The 21202-nt window shown below is 45.2% G+C and overlaps 1 pseudogene; it reads left to right on the forward strand.

The window, feature by feature from the left end:
• Positions 1-1372: 1372 nt before the first annotated feature.
• On the forward strand, positions 1373-20317 carry LOC121834266 (annotated as a pseudogene).
• Positions 20318-21202: the final 885 nt, after the last annotated feature.

The following is a 21202-nucleotide window of genomic DNA, read 5'->3' on the forward strand; positions in this document are numbered from 1 at the left end:
GTTGAACCCGTATGCCTTGTCACTCCCCGAGGCGGGTGGCAGCAAGAGAATTCCCACATTCACTAGGCTCGTTCGATTTGCCCGCACTGCCTGCACTGGTGAAGAAAAGTGTAGGGAAGTGTACAGTCGCCGGCTGATAACAAAATGGTTTGGTCCCAATAGCCTGGCTCCCAGAACGCGGCAACGCTCGACGCGCTGCATGCGGGATTTTCGCGGCGACTGTACTTCCGGTATGTGTATTGAGATACGACCGGAAGTAAATCTCCCTACACTTTTCTGCGCCGGTGCCAGAGATGCAGGTAAATCTAACGAAGCTTCTGTGGACACCCCCCAAACGCGTTGCACCTGCGCAGAAGCTACCACTATGTTATTATTTTCCGAACACTCCCTGCTTCTGCTTTCCTTCGCCGACGTAAGTTATCGATTCGCGCGCGTGTATTCCTGCACTTCGCAGGCCCTGGACACAGAACGCGGATCCGGGTAGCTGGGTTGCACGATTATTACGATTGTTATCGAACCGATGACGCCAGCTCTTTCAGTTGCTTCCGTAACACATTAAATACACGTCAGCTTAATGCTTAGCTTCTTCAATTATCCCGCAGCATGCGCCGCCTGGTATTTATGCACCATCATCTTAGACTGAAATTATTGCAGTAATCGCTCCATGGCCCTAAAGCAAAAAAAAAACAAAACAAATTATATAATTTGTGATACGATCATTGTTCATGAAACGTTCATTAAAAATGTCATCAATTTTGTTTTGTAAATATTGTTTCTTTTTGTGCATAAAAACATATTCAAATCAGTTTCGAAATTTCCATACGAAAGTTCACATTTCCGTGGATCTAAGTTACGGTTTTCATATCGGCTAGAAACCAAAGCGTTCATCTTATAAACATCACATATATAAATTGACAAACAATCAAAATAATTAGGTTCGCATTCAGAGCACACGTCAAAGCGGTATTGTATTTTTTTATTTTTATTTCGTTACTGAGACCTGCCAATTTCGTGCTTAATTAGCAAGAGGCAGTTGAGTTGGTTTCTTGCGTTGTTAAAATTTCGCAACCTGTAGATGGGTGTACGCCGGAAGCTTCTTCACGTGGTAGGTTGCGTAGTCTGTCAGCTGCAACTCCTTGTTTATTTCCTTCCAATATTCAGTGTGGCTTTTCCTAAATGTCAATAGTTCATCTCAGCCTTTTCTTTTTATTTTTTTTGCACTCGCCTTGAGTAAACAAACGTCATTTAAAAGGCAAGTGCCTCACGTCACGACATTTAACGAGGAAAAAACAGACAAACAGTTTCATTTAGAGCTCTTTGCTTAAATAAAAGGGCAAAGCTTGCTTGAAGCCCCGCGCCTTTCGAGAGAAGCTGTAAAATGAAAGCCGACGTATTGATCCTGATTATTTTCTACTTAAAACACAACTCCGCATCTTCTCCTCGTTTAACCGGTATGTATATAGCATGCGTTAATGAAATGTAATTGAGACGTAGCGCGTTTTCATCACTACAATTATGCAAACCATTGTAAAGTTCAAGTTTATACAGCTACATTGTGCTTAATATGCTATACTCAACGTAGTTCAGCTGGATTTTGTTGTGATCTAGAATGAAGACCCCCAATAGGCGAAGTCGATGTGGTGATTTCCTATAAGTATCTTGTAAGCAAGTTCAACTCAAAATTATTTTCCCTAATTACGAAAATGTTATTGACATACAAACATCAACTCTAATTCCAGTGTTGATGTTTGACATCAAACATCAACACTGGAATTTCGTACCGTTTCTAGTTTCACATATAAGTACTATTGTAACATATTGTCAAGCTGTGAGGCGAATACATGATAAATAATTAACTGAAATGAAAGGTTTTATCGGCAAACTCTTCCTAAACAAAATAAAAAGGCAGCGCCGAGGCAGAAGAAAAACCGGGCGGTGATTTGTCCGCGTAACTCAACGAAGAACTTGGCTTCCTTCAAAGCGGTTCCCGACAGGAGTGCATTCGCCTCGTCGTGCCGGATGAGATAATCAGTTGCGACGATTATCCAACAGTTTCGCTGCGGCGACGGTGGAAAAGGTCCAAATATATCCCTTCCAATATCCTAGAACGCTGTAGTGGGGGGCGCGATCGGCCGCAGGAGGCCTGCCGGCTGCGACGGAGTTTCTTCCGTCGCTGGTACTCGTGGCGCGATCGTGTGTGGAGGCGGGCAGTCATTGGGAGCTTTGGCCAAAAGTACTCCTCTCGGATACTTGCGAGGGTCCTGCTGTAGCCAAGGTGACCAGATGTCGAATCATTGTGGCAGGCTTGAAAGATTTCTGCTCGAAAACTTGTAGGGGTTACGTCGAGTTACTCTCCTCGAAGTTCTCCTTGTAGAGAACACCTTTCCAGTCGACAAATGTTGGTAGGGCACGTGAAAAGGCTTGGACAATCGTTCGCCTGGTTTCTTCAAGTGATTGATCAGTGCGCGAGGTACAGGATTGTCCCGTTGGAGCGCTGCCATGCCGTTAACGCCCACTACGTCAAGAAAGCGATCCTCGTCATCGTCGTCTTTGGCGCAGACTTTGGCTGACTCGACGGGGGCTCTGGAAGATAGACCACGTCGCTGTGTTTTCGCCCTTGTAATCCACGGTCACGTCGTACTATTGCAGTCGTGGGCTCCATCGAGCGAGGTGTCTCGATAGGTCCTTTTGGCTCACTAACCAGCACAGCGAGTGGTGGACGGTGACTACTCCAAAAGGGCTCCCGTATAAGTAGGGGCGGAATTTTACGATGGCCCCGACGCAGGCCAGGCATTCCTTCTCAGTCGTCGAGTAATTTCGTTCCGTGTTGGACAACGTCCGTCCAGTGATGACGATCACACTCTCGGTACCCTCTCATCTTTGTACCAGTACTGCGCCGAGTCCTGCATTGCTGGCGTCCGTGTGGACTTTTGTTTTGACCGATTGGACGAAGTGGCCAAGAATTGGTGGCCACTCCAGTCGTTTCTTTAGCTCGTCAAATGCCTGGTGTTGCTCTCCTCCCCATTAAAAGTTCACGCCATCTTTTCTGAGGTGCGTGAGTGGTGCAGAAATCTTGGCGAAATACCGAACGAACCACCGGTAAAACGCGCAACGTCCCAGAAATCTTTGGACGGCCTTTCCATTGATGGAAAGTGGAGATGTCAATACGGCGCGAGTCTTCTCAGGGTAAGGAAAAACATCTACTTTCCTCATAACCTGGCCTAGAAACTTCAGTTCGCCATAGGCAAACCGGTACTTCGTCGGGTTGAGGGTGAGTCCGGCGGTCCAGGCCTCTTGAAGAACAGCTCGAAGGCGCCGGAAGTGCTCCTGGAAGTTAACCGAGAATACCACAACGTCGACGAGGTAAACGAGAGAACTCTCGCCTTTGAGGTCTGCGAGTACGGTGTCCATGACGCGCTGTAAGGTCGCTGGCGCCGTGCACAGTCCGAAGGGCATCACCTTGAACTCGCAGAATCTATTGGGCGTGATGAAGGCAGTCTTCTCTCGGTCCCGTTCGTCGACTTCGATCTGCCAGTAGTCACTCTTCAGGTCCGTTCACGAGACGTATCACGAGTGGCGCAGCCGGCCAAGTGTGTCGTCGATGTGACGGAGCGGATACACGTACTTCTTCGTCACCGCGTTGAGCCGCCTTTATTCTACGCAGAATCTAAGCGTTCCGTTCTTCTTTTTCTCGGGTACGACTGGTGAGGCCCACGGGGTGCTTGAAGGCTGCATGATGTCCTCGTTGAGCATCTTTTGTACTTGTTCATGAATGCTCTTTCCTTTGGGGAGACAGGGTGCAGTGGCCAATGCACAAGGAGCGCATCGTCGTACGTAACGATGCTATGTTTCGCAACTGTTTTGCGCACTTTCGACTGGATTGCAGAGCAGTCGCTGAATTCGACAAGGAGGTCTCTGAGGTATCGTCGTTCCGCGGCACTGAGCTTGAGATTACTGTCGAGCTGCGGCGGCAGTGTACTGCACGGATGAGATGGCGACGGCTCATTATAGGTCGCGGCGGTTTCGGCGACGTTCCGGACATTGTCGACGTGTCCTACAACGGCACATTTCGTGAGGTGCTCTGCCTCCTGTCGGAGGTACGTCACGAGGACTACAGTACGTTCATCCTGCAGCTCTGTTACGCCCCTTGCAACGCCTATTCCTCTGCGGAGAAGTACTTGGATGTCTCCGTCCAGATGAAGCTTTCCGCAGTCGACAGCATCGGTCACGACGGGTACTAGCACACTCGACCGCGGCACCCGGTTCACGTGGTCCGCAATGACTCAGACGGCGGCTGGCGTCGTTTTGGATCCCCCGGAACGTAGAACGGGTTTCAGCAGCTTCAACTTGTTTGCTACGAGGTCGATCACGGCACCGTACTCACACAAGAAATCCACGACAAGAAATATGTCTCTCGCACAGTCCTGAAGGACGACGAACTTGACTGGACAAGTTTTTATTAATTTCGACGCTAGCTGTGTACCTCCCAACAAGAGTGATGAGGTGTCCTTTGGCGTTGCGTATTTGCCGGCCGACCCACGGTATCGTGACTTTCCGAAGGCGACGAGAGAGCTTCCCACTGAAAACTGTGTAACCTGCTCTGGTGTCCACGACTGCCGACCCGTCGTTGCCGTCGATACCAATGGTGAGGTTGTTAAGCACCGTTGCAGAATCGTCGTTTCGATGCTTGTCGTCCCTAGAGTAAGGACCCTCCGACGTTCATTGATGATCTTACCACCGGAGATTTTTGGCAACTCCATTTCAAGGGGTTGCCGCGATTCGCTTCCCCGGCGAGGCATAGTTGGCAGGCTTTCCCGGCGGGACCTAAGAAAAGGCGATGCAGGGCTTCGCGGTGAAGGCGAGCGATATATTCGGCGAGGAGACAGCTTGAGATGTCAAGCGGCGTAGGTAGTTGTCGACGTCCCGAGGTCTCTCCCCACAGCGTGGCCGAAGGTCACCCTGCGCAAACCCTCACAGACCCAGCTGGCAGTAGGGGCATCTTCCGTAGCATCGTCGGCTTCCAAGCAATGGTAACAAAGCGGGCGTCGGTCGGCCGTTCGCCACACCTCGGCTTTTCTCGGCGAGGGTTGCTATGGGCAGACACGCTGGACTTGTTTTTGGCGTCGAGGTTACTGCGGCGTTGGATTGTCCCGTCGAGATGGCACCTGGTTTTAACGGGGAGAAGGAGGCGGCCATCGGGTCACGGCGACGTAGGTCAGCGTCGGCTCCTCTTGCGCCACCATGGTGATGGGAACCTCTGGTCGGAGCGACCGGTGAATTTCTTCGCGAAAAACCTCAGCAATGGAGAGGGATGCCGGAGGACTGGCCGCAGGCAGCAACTTTCGAAGCTGCTTCCGGACGACGTCGAGGATAACCTCACGGATGCCCCGGGTACTACCACCGATGTCGTCGCCAAGCAGCGTGGAGGCAATGACGCCTGCATGTCGTTGAGTAGTAGGAGGCGCGTGCTTGGAGGGCGCGCTCCGTGTTCGTTGCCTCCGTGACAAAAGCTACGACTGTTGCCGGCGGGTTCGCGGACGAGGCCTCTAAAGATGTCGTCCCTCACCCCGCACGTAAGGACACGCAGATTCTTGTTGTCTGTGGCTTTTCGGTCGGCACGTGCGCTCAGTCGCAGGCCATCTCGAACGAAGCTGGTGACGCCTTCTTTGGGGCCTTTTGTCCTCGTTCGAAGGAGGTCCTAGGCGCTCTCCCATCGCTGTTGACTCACGAAGGTCGGTCCGAGCTCTCCTTTCACCTAGTCCCATGACGTAATCGAGGTTTTATAATTCTCAAACCAGTGTTGCGCCGTACCCTCCATGGTAAACTAGACGTTCTGCAGGCATTGCTGAGGCGTCCACTTATTATGCCGGGCCACTCGCTCGTACTGGTTGATCCAGTCCTTTATGTCTTCGTAGAGGTTGAAGTGGAAGGGCGTCGGAGTACAAGGGGCGTCGGAGTACAAGGGACGTCGGCGTACGAGGGGCGTCGGCGTACCAGGGGGGACGGGCAGGTAAACAACGCCGTAGGCAATAGCGGGAGTCTTCGCTTGCAGGACCAGTGGGCTCATTGATGGTTTCGTCGACTTATTCTTCTGTAATAAGTTCACGAATCCGTTAGACGTCCAAATTCTGGGCTGGTTGACCTTTGGTGTGGCTGCTTGCTCAGGACTCGGTAGTCTGCACGGACGGTCTTCTTGAGCCCGGGATTCGGCTTCCGCAGCGAGACCTCGGAGAGGCGTCCTTCATTGGTTTCGTACCCCCCCCCCCCCCCCACACCTCCACCAGAAATGTCACGAGGTAATGCGAAGGATCAATAATTATTATGTTCCTCGCGTCTTATTTTGTTTAGAGCGCAGCTCTTAGGCGCCCGTTTCCGGCTTGAGCGGCGTCGCCGTCGGCGTCGGCGTCGCCGTTGCCATCGGCGTAACCACGCGGTGCATTATGGGAAATGTCCCATAATGCACCGCGCGAGCCCGCCCCCCCCCCCCCCCCGGGGTTACGTGACCTGGGGGAGATCACATCGTCATCAGTGACGGATGCCCATAACGTCACCATAACGTGACGTTATCGGCCGTTATCGGCATCCGATAACGTGACGGATGCCAATAACGGCAATGCAGATGCCGATAACGTCACCAGTGACGTCACTGATGACGTCATCAGTGACGATGACGATGGCAATGCGGATGCCGATAACGTCACCAGTGACGTCACTGATGATGTAATCAGTCACTTTTTTTTACAAAACAAGTTTCTCATCAGCTGCAATTTTTTAGTGATCAATGCAGAATATCAGTGACTAACTATAGTACTCGCTACAGATCCCAAAGAGTTTCCAAAGTTCAGTTTCTAAAAGCAGGAAAAAAGCGTTCTACTTTAAAAGTCGCTCATAGACTGCAGCAGAATAAGCTCCCCGACGCAGGAGAATCGTCTAAAACCCGGAGGGTACCCCGATCGCTTCTTGGGGGAAGTAGCGGATGACCTTTTTCCAAGATGACGAAAAAAGATGACGATCATATTCCTTTCGGACAACTAACAAGACCCGGCGGTGATTCCTTACATTCACGATATATCAATCTAAAAAAAGTGGCGGCTTATCTTGAAGTACCAGTGGTGATTTCAGCGCCACACAAGCTATCTCATCTATGTTCAAAAATAAACAACGAAAAGGGAGAGGGTAAATTGTGTTAAAAGAAACACGCTAAGCAATACGTGGAGTGCGGAACGTCAGAGGTATATAACATACCAATGAGTTTCGGGAAATCGTATGTGGGCCAAACGGGGAGTTGCAAAGATGAGAGGGCCTGGGAACATGCTTGGTCAGTGAAACAGTCCCAGTCGGGCAATCTTGCGGTGAACTGTATGAGGCACCCATGTGGCCCGGAATTGTAAAAAAAAAGAAACAGTTCTGGCCAGATACGCTAACAAAGCAGCGCGAGAAATACATGAGGCATTCCGCATAAGAGAGTAAGGGGAGAGTCTGTGTATTAGTGCGCCGTCACTGCACTTAACAAATAACGAGTTTTTTTTTTTTTTTGAGCCAACATTTTCATAGACGGTATTGATAGTCAATGTTTGTTTCAATAAACCTACAGTTGAGAATGCGCTTCGTCTCTGTCCCCCTCCTAATCCTTGTTTATTCGACGCTTTCCATTCAGTCACTCATAGACTGGCTTTGAAACGCATAGTCTGAGGTAACTAGCCCCTGGAACGAAATTTAGTGATTACTGCATTTTAGCAGAATCATCTCCTCCTCCGCCTTGCTGCATATGCTCGCATTATTCTTGGTTCACTGAATTCCGTTGAAGCGGCGGTTGCAATCGGTGTGTAATTACAAACATCCCCATTTGCACAGGCAAGACATTAGACATTGCCACGCGCGCAGTTGAGCGAGAACGTGCGTTGCCGAATGGTCGCGTGTAAGATCTGGGGTTCATTCCAGGTAGCGGAAAGTTCTTTTATTTATTCTTCCTACTTTTCGTTATCGCATGTTTGAGAACTTTCTCGTCTCATCGTGTTACGAATGTTCTACGCGCCGAACGTTCTAGGCCGAATGTTCCAGAAACCCACGCCGATAAATAAGGTGCTCCTCGTGGCGAGTCGGGGTCAGTCATGCCCAGCGTTCGATCCTGCTGTTCGGCCGACTTCGACGCCCGCGACCCTTTGTTGTTATCATCTACTCTCTTTTTGTTTTGGGCACAAGTTCGCCCCATTAAACGTTTATTTATTCCTGTTTATCTATTGGTCTTTTTGACACCACCCGTGACGTTCTGGTGGAGGTGCTGGGTAGCAAACTTCCCCATTCCGGGTGTTGGCCTTGGGCGCGGCGACTTAATCGGGTCTTGGTAGTGTCTTCGTTGGGTCATCGTGGGCTTGTTGTCGGACTTGCCCTGCGGGCCCTCGGAGGGGTACGCTGCAGGGGCAACCGGTGCCCGGCTCCTTCACCAGAATAATACAGGTGGTGACTAAAAAAACAATAAATGAACAGGAATTAATAAACTTTTAATGTGGTGAACTTGGGGCGAACAATTGCGATCAAACGTTTTTCTCGTCATTGAAAGTGTTTTGCAAAGACATTATAGTTCTATACTTCATTTAATAAAGTTAAAGCAAGAGTGCAGACGAGCTGTTTAAAAACTGACATTTTAAAACAGGGGAGTGGGAAGAATCTTGTCCCGTCCTGTTTTCCTGCTCTGGTTAAAAAGTGAATACTTCACTTGCTTTCTATTCTGTTTATGTGCTAAGGTTTCGGCTAATAATTGTAGTCACAGCGTACTGACAGCATCTCGTTTATGTTCTGACGCTACGATTCCAAGTAAGTAGTTCGTGCTCCTAATTATAGTTAACCATGGAGAGTCAAACACTTTCATCTAAAAAACACTCTGCTAGCACTCTGTTTTATATCCCGGATCTCAATCAAATGTATCGCTCGGCTTTTTCGTTTTTTTATAAAGCATTACCTCCTACTAACTCCACGTAATCATTGCCTATAAAACGTTTCGAATCCGTTTCGTTCAGAGAATTGTGGACTTGCTACAACAACGCCAGACTCTGCGATAGGTGAACGCATTTTGAACGGCACTAACGCGACTCCCGGAGCATGGCCATGGATGGTTGAAATTAGAGATGTATACGGACACCGCTGCGGTGGAGCCCTGATAACCTCCCGACATGTGTTGACAAGTGCTCACTGTCTGACGTAAGCAATTTTAGATCTACTATTCTGTAAGGTTCTCATTTAATCAATGCCAAAGCAGTCTAAAATAGCTTCTTTAAATCAACAATAATCAACAGTTTTACGAAACTCAAGAAAAGCAAAATGCTAGTGACACTTCCCTTGAAAGTACTGCCGTATTTTCCGGACCGTTGTGTGCACACGGCTCATAGTTCGCACCTCGTGCCTCGAAAACGACGTCAGTTGCAAGTATAAAGTATAAACGACATGTAAGCGATTTGTTGAGCGACGAGGCAAGCGACGGCGACCCGCTTCGCTGCCACTCGGTCAGTCGAGCGACGAGGCAAACCGCAAGAAAGCAACGGGAGCATGTAACTAAGGATATCAGCGACTTTTTCTAGCAATCCAGAAACCGAGCGACGCGGCAAAAGACAGTGAGAAACTTCGTCGCTCGTCGCTGACTCTCGACGCTATCGCTGTCGCTAGTCTCGACGATCGCCAAATGGCTTACATGCGATTCAGACCTAAAAGTCAGTTGTGAGTTAAAGTCAGTTGTGAGTTAAACGTAAGTTATGAGTTAAACATCAGTTGTGAGTTAAACTTCAGTTGTGAGTTGACGGTCAGTTGTGAGCTAAGCTTCAATAGTAAGTACAGCGCTTGGCCTCTACATCTTTTGCTTGTCCTTGGCGCTTTAGTGTATATTGCCTCGTATACGTAAAAAATACAGCTCTCCTAACAGCACGCCTTATAAAACGCCTGCTTTATTAGTTCAAAAAAAAAAAAGCTTGTATCAATGCGTCATCGGAGCGCATCCTTGCACCCGCGGTCCTGCCCCCCAGTGGCTGAGACGAGCAACACATGTGCACCCTAGACGCTGACGTCACGTGAAACGCGTAAGTCTTCGGCGGAGTACAATGGAGTCTTTTCGAAACTTTTGTACTGATCAGCTTTCTTTAGTGAATAAATTCAATCAGGAGGGCGCACTAGGTCTCACGTGGTGTTTATATGACGTTCCTTTAAAGTCGAGAGTAAGCACAGAAATAATAATGCTATGTGTAATCAATTTACAGCCACATATTCAAGAAATTCCTTAGCGTTATGCTCGGGAGCTATTCCAGAAAGCAAGCAGAGAAAGAAGGACTGAAGGAAGAAATTGAAACCATCTGCATACACCCTCAATTTGTAAAGGGCGTTTTCGAGGCAAGTGACCGCATGAACGCTCTCATAAAAATGGTTACCTTAACAAGATGTGAATAAAATTTAGCAGCAATCAAACTTAATTAAATTAACTGAGCTACTCAATTACTAATTCTTATAAAACACAAAATTTAAAAAATAACTATCGACATGACCTGCTCCTGCAGCATATACTATATGTTTGTGAAAACCTCACTTTATTTCTCGTCAACGCTACATACATTATGCACTTTCGGGAAAGTCGATGCGCTGATTGCATATATTATTATGAAATGCTTTTGTGACGTTACCGCTAAAAGGAACACTAAAAATGACAGTTATCTAACAGCTCAAAAAATGTTCAAAAGGCTAGAACAGAAAAATTGACACGTGTGTGGACATTCGAATCCTTTATTTCGAGATGCAATGTTTAAGCGAGTTCGGTGGGTCACATAATAAAACCTCTCATATCTGTGCTGCAACGGGCGACGTTGCCAGTTTAATGAGCGACCTGCATTAGCCACGTGGCACTGTAAGTCTTTGTTCGAAGTAGCACCTCCCGCCGAAATGTTCACGCTCTTCGGGTGGTAGGGAATTAACCGCCCGACGGCGACACCGGTATCATGAAGCTTTTCGCGTGCCTGAATTCCAGAGCGCTTGAAACTGGTGACTCGGTATTACGTGACTTGTATTATGAGTTAAGTTTAATTGTCCAATTAATGTGCAAGGAGTTAAGGAAAGCGTTGGTCGACTGCAAGCAATTCCGCCTTTCCGCCCGCTATCTTGCTCTTGACGCGAAAACGCCGACGTGCAGCCAACCCACTCAAGAAGTGGCCGCCACTAAACTGCAAACGCTGCGCATGCTTCAAGTTCCTCCCTCTCTCAAATCTAGGTTTTTTGTAAGATCTTCTGGAAGCATAGAGAGGAATTTTCGTTGGTTTTACGGCAGCTTTAGGGCTATGTTTTGAGATTCGTATGCCCTATTGAGGCAGTTACTAAATTCAGGTAACGCTGCGCAGATTCGATAGGCTGGTTTCCGAACTTGCGTTTGACTGCAGCCAAGTGTGTTAAACAACATTGTGCGCCCAATTGTGCTCGCTTATGACGAAAGAACACACTGACCAGTTTAACAGCACTTTAACCGTTTTTTCATTAACTGACCAGTGACGTCAACAAACCGGGAACCCTGGATCGCTTAAAATGTTCCCATATTCCCTTTACTTGTACATCTTTTTTTCAACTTGAGCTTAACATACGTTTAATAATGTTGTGAAGGACAATTTCTTGTATATAGAGCATACAATTAATATCGCAAATATTGCGAAACCTTCACACTAGTTAAATGCAGTTTCAGTGCTATCTCATAAATGGCGCCTGAGTTCCAGGCACCGTGTTGTCTTGTCACAAGAGAGCGCAAGTCTGCACAACGCCCATGGTTCCAGAAAAACGCAAGGGTGTGAACCGGTTTTGCGTAAACCACCATGCCTTTACCACCAAAGTTTTACTTTGTTCGTTACCCTTTGAGAATATCGCGCCTTCCAATGAAAGCCAGCAGCCTTCCGGTGTAATAAAAAGCTAATATTACTATAAATTCCTTGTGTAAATATTATAAAAACATTTTCATGAGGACTATAATATGATAAAATGCTTGACAAAAAAACAATTCAAACTTATTTAATTATGTGAGTTGAGAACTTGTTAGAATAGCCTAACCATTAATCCATCCATCCTCTAATCAACAATAACGATCAAACAACTATTCTGTCAAAAGGGGTTTGGAAATGGGCTTGGAAAAAATTCTCCAGGGTTGCCAAACTCAAAATCAACAACTTATTTACTGGCGAGAATTCGTGTCGTCCGGAAAGAATGGTGCTTAGCGCACCACGGCTTGTTGCCGAACGTAAATAATTTATTTTGTTTTCCGAGCTTGCAAAGTGAGTGGCAATCTGGAGTACAGCTGAAATTAGTATCACGAGTGTACACATAAATGCATTGCCTTCATGTGGAAAAATCTGCTAAGTACAATGTGCAATGATTGTTTCAATATTTTCTGTAAAACTTTGTTTCCTACTTCACACTTCTCTATTGCTCAAATAGTGCTTGGTAGCTGTCTAATTGACGACACTAAAAAGTACGTACGTGTTTTGTTCTGGCTTTATCCTCTTCTTCTGCATCATCTCGTGGAATTTGAATCAATAGAGCAAAAAATAGTTAGTATAAATTATGCCTCTTTAATAAACCGCATACGGTTCTTTCATCCCTAGGGCTATAAACGAATTCTGGAAAACATTCAAAATATTGAAGTTTTATCCTCCTCCAGAATTGCCCAATTAAAACTTTTATTATTCTGAATGTCGCCGAATTTTTCATGCACAGGGCTAATATTAAATTAAATTTTTATGTATCGCAATATCCTAATCTGAAAGTATGTAACATTGTTCTCATTATATTTAGAATTATATCAAATCACTTGTACCTTTCTCTTTTTTAGACTGACATTGCCATCATAACACTGAAAAGACATGTGAATTGTTCAGAGACACTTAAAACAGTTTGTCTGCCCGACATCAATGACAATCCAGATAGTGAGGTTCCCATGTATGTTGCTGGATGGGGACACACTGAACGTAAGAGCGACTAGTAAAGTTGCCATTCAAAACACCTAAGGCTAATATTATAAAAGAATACGACCATTTTAGAGGTTTCTGTCTATCCACATCGTGTCAAGCTGCTTGCGTGTACCGTAACGTTCCGAAAGAACGCCCGCTCAAAATGAAGAATTAAATGGTGAAAACATGGAGTGGGCTATCTTTAACGGTGGCACAGCAAAACTTCATAAAGAATTAATGTTAAATACCCTGGCACTGGCTACAAACCACGTGACGCGGGAACTGATACCGCAGATCGCGGACACGGCAAATTCGCGTTTCACGATGCGATAAACACGCGGGAATTTACTACGAACACCTGTGCCACGGGAAAGGATACCGCAGGTTGCGGACGCAGCAGGTGCAATTTTATGGTGCAATAAACGCGCGGTAACCTTCTACAAATTCGCCTGCCACATTTGTCAGACCTGCCGGTACAGCGAATTCTGCGTTTGGTGCGATTCCTCTCGGATATTGTTCCCACTCGGGGGCGTGAGTTCTCTTGGAACTTTACGGCAATTTTAGTTAAAGGAAAGGAATCATAAAGAGTTGATGCCACCGCTGGTATTTCCCGGCGTTGGCGTTTTCTTCTTGAAAAACCAAAACCTTTCTTTTTGGGACCTCTCTAGTTTTTAATCCCTATTATTGAACTCCCAAATGATGTATTTTTCAATCTTCCGGCTGTACACTGATGACTTTATGGTTTACCGAAATATTGACATTTATTCAGAATACACCATTACACAATGTGACCTTAATCGAATTCTCAGCTGGAGTAATAGCAGGAAAATGGCAGTGGGCGTTTGGACGTGCTACCATGTGCAGTTTACGAGATAACACATTCCATTCCTTTGCGCTTAATCTATAAATATTTAACTTGTAGCGTTAGGTGATGAAATCTAGTTCTTCGGCGTACATTCCACTGAAAATATTTCTGGGGGAACGTACCTAGGATTTACAAAGTACTCAAAAAACATCCACGACTTTTTTTTTTAACATCCTGCTACTACGAAAGCATGAGTACATTTCAATTAGGCCAGGGTATTTCTGTCAAAAGTGCCTTTGGTTAATACTGATGTATAATATATACTCAAACAAAACTAAAATAGAAAAGAGTAAGTTTTGTACTAAACTCCATCTTAACCTGCGATGAATTGGTGCTCGAAGGCCAAGGCACGACCTCAGCAAAGCGCGCATCCGGATTTCAAAAGAGTGCGCGAGAGAACTTTCGATACGCATAGTACAAAAAGCACTAATTTTTCGCAAATGGCTCTCTGTTTTGAAAGGACGCTATTTGATATTCGTGAAGGAAAGGTACACGGTATTCAGTCTCATAGACATCCATGCAATATTTCGTAAAGATGTCAACTGTTTGGAGCAGCTGGAGGGCGGAAGTCGTTTAGTCAATCCAATCCAATCTTTGTGAACGCACCTGGACCCGTATCCCCCGTCCACACGTAGTCCGAACATAGGCTCCCTTGTCGAACACTCGCTCCGACTCATCTTCATTTCTTAATGGCCACTGGTTCTTATCCCGGGTTCTCTTCGTCACATCGCATAGAGATGATATTTAGTCCCTTCAGTAGTCTTCAGTAGTAGCAAGCGTACGCAGTCAGAAAACAAATCACGTGGCTTTATCTGGTTCCTTATTGGACCCAGCAGCCTGTAGCACTGTTCCATCGTACGATGAGACGGAGTATAGTCATACATTAATTCGCAAATGTCCGATCAAGATAGCGAAGTTAAAAGTGTAAACGTTGTACGTAATTGACGTTTCATATAATCCTTCTGTGCAACAATACTTCAAGAATGAAATCGGATACACAGTTACATAACGTCAATGATTTGGAATAATTTGTTAGCTTTCCGGTGATAATCTCTTTGGGCGCTGCAGTATACCCCTGTAAAAACAGATTAGGTTATAGCTAGCTAACAGTTAGGACCCGTTCACTCGCTTTTACTTGGTCGCAAGAGTGTGAACGGCGCTTAAAGTGCCGTTCACACTCTTGCGGCTGAGTAAGACTGAGAGAGACCAGACCGGATTTTAAGCTTTTTGCGACTTCTTAGGACCGGATGCGATGCAGCGGAGAAGTACGTTTATTACACGAAATTACGACACTGCTTCTTATTTGTGGCACAACAGTGTATTAAACTTTTCAGGTATTACTAAAACCGCTTTTCCAGTACACTGTTACGCTTCCACGAAGAGCCCATTAAATTATAATCTTATAGTATACATAAAATCTGCATTTAAACTATTGTATTGCTTTGAAGGGACTCTTTAAAACATTAGAAATTCAATGTGAGGTTGAGCAGCACCTATATTAATTTTACTACAGTTTTGAAATTAGCGGTTCATCATGAAAAAAAAATTACAATTTAATACTCGCTCCTAAGAAAATGTTTCAAATGTTACATAAACCATTAACACTTTATTTTCCTTTTTTTTCTTGCAACATGCTCTTTTTAAGCGTGTTTTTTTGTCATCACGTAAGCTTACTTGCTGTTTTGTATGAGAGTGACGGTTCGGAACGGCAAAGTTCGTAAGAAACTACCTCATGAAAGCATTTTTTTTAGGAAGGATACCCGATAAAAGATATTTATATAGTAAATATGAACGCGTTCGCATTAGCTACAGTGATTATAGCGTCAAAAAACAAAATCAAAGGGTTTGGCAGCAAATCAATGTTGAGACTGCTAAATTCCTGTCAAAGTAATTTATGGTTCACTTATTTATGCAGATAAATAAAAATACTGTATTTCTTCAGAAACTCCAAGGCAGTTGTTTTGGGATAATGATTTCGGCATACGCGTAGATCGAGTAGAATTCATCCTTTTTTATAAAAAAATAAATAAAATAAAAAAGCAAACAAAACGTAATTTAGGTGTTATTTGCTAACTGGTAAAATGGCATGGCATTATGAATAGCAGTGGTGATGCGAACCCATTAAATCCGTAACAAAACTGAGCCGTCGCTTGCTGGTCTCACTGACTTTTTTTCGTGTAACACAATGCTGGCCAACGCCTCGATGCAAAACCCAAATCTCCGAAAACTGTTCTAAAAATTGTCGGCATTGGTTTACAGAACGTCTAAATACATTGTGGTTATAATCTGTATTCTAGAGTGCTCACCGTGTGTATCAAACGTGCAGAGGGCAATTGTGATGTACGGTGCCAAACAACAATAAAATCGCCTTCGCTCCGCATACGTCCCCGGCACACTGATTTTTGAATGCTTTGATGAATACTATTAAAAATATAGTTTATAATTATACATGTATATTACCTGGGACTACACTCGCAACAATATGTTGTAATCATTTAACGATGTTGATGCACTCTTAAAGGCTAGCACCCACCGAATCCAGCTACATTAATCAATATCTTTTTTCCACACCTTTCTGCAGCGCTCATGTGGAATAATCAGTCTTCGTCTGAAGATGTAGACGGGTCTCATGCCATAGAAGATTTGACGACAGTAAACCCCGGCTCCGAGAAAAAATCCCAAGAAGTAACTGAAGGTAAGGTATACCGATGTACTCAGATGTGCTTAAAGGGGCGCTAACATGCCAAAATAAGACATTCTTCATAATCCGGAATGATTGAAAACGATGCCTGGACATCATCCTCAATCCTCGATACTTGGGAACTCAGCTTTTGTGAAGTAAAAAAGCAATTTCCCAAAGTCGAACTTGAGCTTCCCACGCGATCCGCGCTAGTGCAGTGACGTCAGAGATGGAATTATCCTGCAACTCAAGTTTCTTTCACGCCTCCAAACCATCCCGTCCCGAAGTGTCGTGTTCGCCCGCGTTCCGCGATCAGACTCTCTTCTTCGTGCCCGCCGCCTGCTGCTGTGAGCAGACGACGCTTCACTTTCGAGTTTGAGGTTATTTTAGGTCCCTTTCAGCGATCTCAATTTCTTTGAAACGGTGCGAGGTCGAAGAGGACGCGCAGTGGACTTTGTCAGCGACGTGAGAGGCCACGTCGCGCCGGTTATGCGTGAAAGGCTGCCCCGGCGGAGTTACCACCGAAACTACGGTAAAACAGATACCGAACGCGGTTGTTGTGACCGCTTGAAGATTTACTTTTCGAAGTCTGAGAGGTCATCGGGCATTTAAAAAAGAGAACTACGTCCGATTCCACGACTCACCGATCATTCTCACTGCCATATATGCCGTGCGCCGCCAGCTCCGCCATGCTTACTGAGGGATGATACAAACCCAGCAGGCGACGCTACCTCAGACTCCGATTTTCGGTATTTCCAAAACAAAGGCCGTAGTGCGTTCGCAATTGCGTTAAAAAGACATGTTTTACGATTATCCTTATTAAATATTTAAGAAATGTTGCTTACAAATCGTCTAAATTTCATATTGTGCCGCCACAAATAAAAAGATACGAGGAAGTGAGACGAGGGAGAGAAGGGCGCCAAAAAAAAAAAGGCGCGCTCGCTTGTAGGCTTTTTTTTTTTCGCGTCGTGGTTTTTTTTTTGCGTTTCTAGGACTACAACTTGCATCGTTTTCAACAACAAATTATACGACCTTTGGGGTGTCAGTGCCCCTTTAAGAATGTTCCTGCGGTATTGGCTTGCTATAAAAGCGTCTAACAGCTTAGGTTCACGTATCCATTTGGTTCAATGCTTCTGGGGCAGAAACGTTCCAAATATCTAGTACAAAAATAATTTTACCTTCACTACGTATTTCTCTCATCCTATACTGGCATTCTAGTGTCATGGAGAGCCTGATTCCGTGATACCCTCCATGCTAAAAACAATAACTGTAGATATAGGGATACACTACCTGTAACCATATAATACTTATAGTATAGCTCACTAAAAGAAACTTAATTTGAAAACTCAAAATCAGGGTTCTAATGATGAAACTCGCCTTGAACACGTAGCGAAAGGTGTTCCAGAATTCAAACTCTCATGATCTCCTCATTTAATATCCGGGGGGTTAAATCCAGGTACCCTACTTTTTAGCGACGTTTAAGAAGTATATTCTTATTCATAACTAACAAGATTCCTTTTGATAATAATGTAATTAGTGCAAAGGTGCAAGCGAGCTGAACAATAATAACGCTAATAATCCCTGCGAAGGGGAACCTAGGAAAAACACAAATCTCCAAACACAGCTAGGTAACTCTTGCGCTACTTCAAGAATTCTTCTGGTCCTGGTATCGAACCAGGGACGTCTCTATTTGCAGTGGAGCGCTCTACCAACCATGACCAGGCGGATTTTCCAGTCGCGCACAGGTCACTGAGCTCTGTTGAAAATTTGTGCTTCTCCTTTGTACTACTTGCTTCTATTCTCCAGGGAATTAATATCTTTAAGATTCCTTCGTAAAACAGACGTTAAGCAATTTTACCTGGAGAGAAAATACAGATATACTAAAGTCAATCTCGCAGTAACAAACGCTCTTGAGTTCTTTATTTTTTAAACTCCTGCACAAATCGTGAAGACCGATCTCGCAAGATAGAGTTCATTTAGAAACATTTTCACGGTTTCCAAATTCAGTTCGAATTACAAAGAATGTATTATGGTCAGCTTAACCGTTCGGCCTCCACCTGATTTTATATTTCAGACACAACAGAGTATTATTACGAGTACTATGATGAGAATAATACACTTCCTGATATGCTCCAAGAAGCCCGGGTTCAGTTAATCCCAAATGAGGAATGCGAAGGGATGTACAACGAGACGTCCCTTCATGGAAGCATCGTGTGCGCTATGCACGACTTTGGATCTATATGCTCGGTGAGGATAACCATTTCTTAGTGAGATATGCACCATTAAGTTAAAATAAGGCAAGTCTTAAAAAGCTAAATATACCGATTGTCTTTTCGAAGGCATTTAAAAACATCTGCAGTGAATATAAATATCGTACGTAGGTGCTCACATGAGCTCAACGGCCCTAAAAACATCTGGCAGAAGACGGGGTGCAGCCAGTCCCGGTAATATTAATACTGAAAAACTCAGAATGCAACATTTTCTAGCGTCAGCAATCAAGAACGCTGTCGATTGTGCTCACTGACAGAATGAGAATGATAGGGAGTGTCTTCAGAACGCCCATTTGCCGGCAAACTCTCAGCGCCTTCCACTGCGCTTCGGCAGCGCACGCGCCCTTGATGTGCACGAAACGTCAAAGGGTCGCCTAATGTCGGAAGCTCGCGCTGGGGGCGGAACAACTGAAGCTCCTCCCCGCAGTCATTCCGCACATTTATCCCTACAACCACTACTTTCCTCGATATATTTCTTTTTTGGACCGGAAGTCCCGTGACTTGTCTGTTTTCTGTTGTTGTTCTTTTTCTCTTATTACTTTCGTCCTGATATACTGCGTCCACGACTATCATCTAGGCATCCGAACAAACTCCGAATATTCAGCATTCTGCCTATACTTCGTTCACCGATAAGCTGACAACAGAATGGAAGCTACGCTCTCGCCGGGTCAATTAATTGCCTCCCTCTCATCATCTGACTCCGCTCTCGTGGCGCTAGAAATAGACGTATAACTGGTCAAGCAAGCACGTTGTTTCCACTACACTGGCCGTTTAGAAATGAGCTTGGTATAGAAACAAGCTCCGACAAAGAGGAGTCCAGGTGTACTCAAGCTTTCTTCATGACCCCCAGCGTAGCTCTTCCATGCAGTGCTCTTTGCGGTGAGCACGAATTTTTGATTAGTAATTTTAGAACAGATTGTTAGAACTTCTAAAGATTTAAGAGTATCGTACAAAAAAGTGTTGGCCAAACAAGACAGAACACAATAAGCATATCCGTTAGAATTTTGGTGTTTATACGGGTTCGCCTATACTGCTTTCAGTAATATTGGGAATGGTAAATTAAACCCATGCCACCACTCAATTATTCGTTAATGTCAATTTTGAGTTACAACTCAAATTAGACGTGTGTCGCCATGCCGACACGGTGCATTCCAAGTACCTTTCAATGAGGGTACATTGATTAGTAAATACGAGCAACAGGTTTCTTCGACACAAAAATGGAGGACGCCAAACTAGCGCAATGGCTGCCCCACTTTGCGCTACCTCTTAAGCGTGAACGAACGTAAATTAGCTTTTGCGTGGATTCCCGTGATTTAACCCTTCAATTTATTATGTTCCCCTTTCATTTCTTAAACAGGGCGACAGTGGAGGCCCGTTGGTGTACAAGAAAGCAGATGGCCGCTGGACCTTGATGGGACTAATAACCGCTACCGAGTTGCCATGCAACGTCACCCATCTCCCGATGTACTTCGTTAGAGTTAAGCCCTTCATGGACAACTTCATCCTTCCCTGCGTTCAAGATCCTAGTAATTGCACATGCAAGCCAGCAAATGATACGAAATTCGGCATTTATATTTAGTGTGTTTTAGAAAAATTTTCAAACCGGTCCTATCTGTATGTTATTAAAACAATTATTGAGATCATCAGTGCAACCTTCGGGCGGAATCACTGGTGTTGCATGGGTGTTTAGAGTTTTACATAAAATAAAACAAAATGTATCTGCTTTTTTGCATCTAGTTACCGAGTGTGTCCGCATTAAGACCAGATATTAGGCAGACGCTCAATATACCAAATTCATTAGAATAGCAACAGCAGAAACGTGCTTCTTCTGCATGAGGTTCAAAGCGGCAAAGCTAACTAAAGCCGGACGTGCCGCAAAGCTGACAGTGATGGAGGTCGACCACGACGACGACGGAGTGGTGTGGAGTGCTGATTTCGCTGGTCTTTAATAAGGCGGCTGCTGTCATGCTGTTCCCGACTTCCTGCGACATGGTAGCCCTCTTGCTCCTGCTGAACTTCTGGCCGTCCCGAAAACTGGTCGGGACGGCGAGGGGTTAAGAATGTTCCTGAGACAATAATCCAGAGGCTTCTAAACTGGCCATGCGAAGCGCGATGTGTCCAATAGTTTGTACTTTTCGCGTAATTTCAGCGAACGCCCATATGATACCGAAAGTCAAAAATTTAATTAATCACTTACAGCTTATCAATTCCCAACAATTATGGGTTGCTTTTGGTAAATCCTTTCCCATTTTCCTTCACTTCTAAAGTCGCAGTTCGCTGTCGTGGTTGTTGCGCAGATAAGCAATTGCAAAAAGATTGGCAGTTTCTTCGCAGGACTGGGTAATTTTATATCCCGTAAAATGTTATTTCTCGACGCACTGGACCAATATTTAGGCTGGCGATGCGTGCTAGTTGGTTCCTGCTTAGT

Source organism: Ixodes scapularis, unplaced genomic scaffold (assembly GCF_016920785.2).
Source record: "Ixodes scapularis isolate PalLabHiFi unplaced genomic scaffold, ASM1692078v2 ptg000890l_1___fragment_3__unscaffolded, whole genome shotgun sequence".
In the NCBI taxonomy this organism is placed as follows: Eukaryota; Metazoa; Arthropoda; class Arachnida; order Ixodida; family Ixodidae; genus Ixodes; species Ixodes scapularis.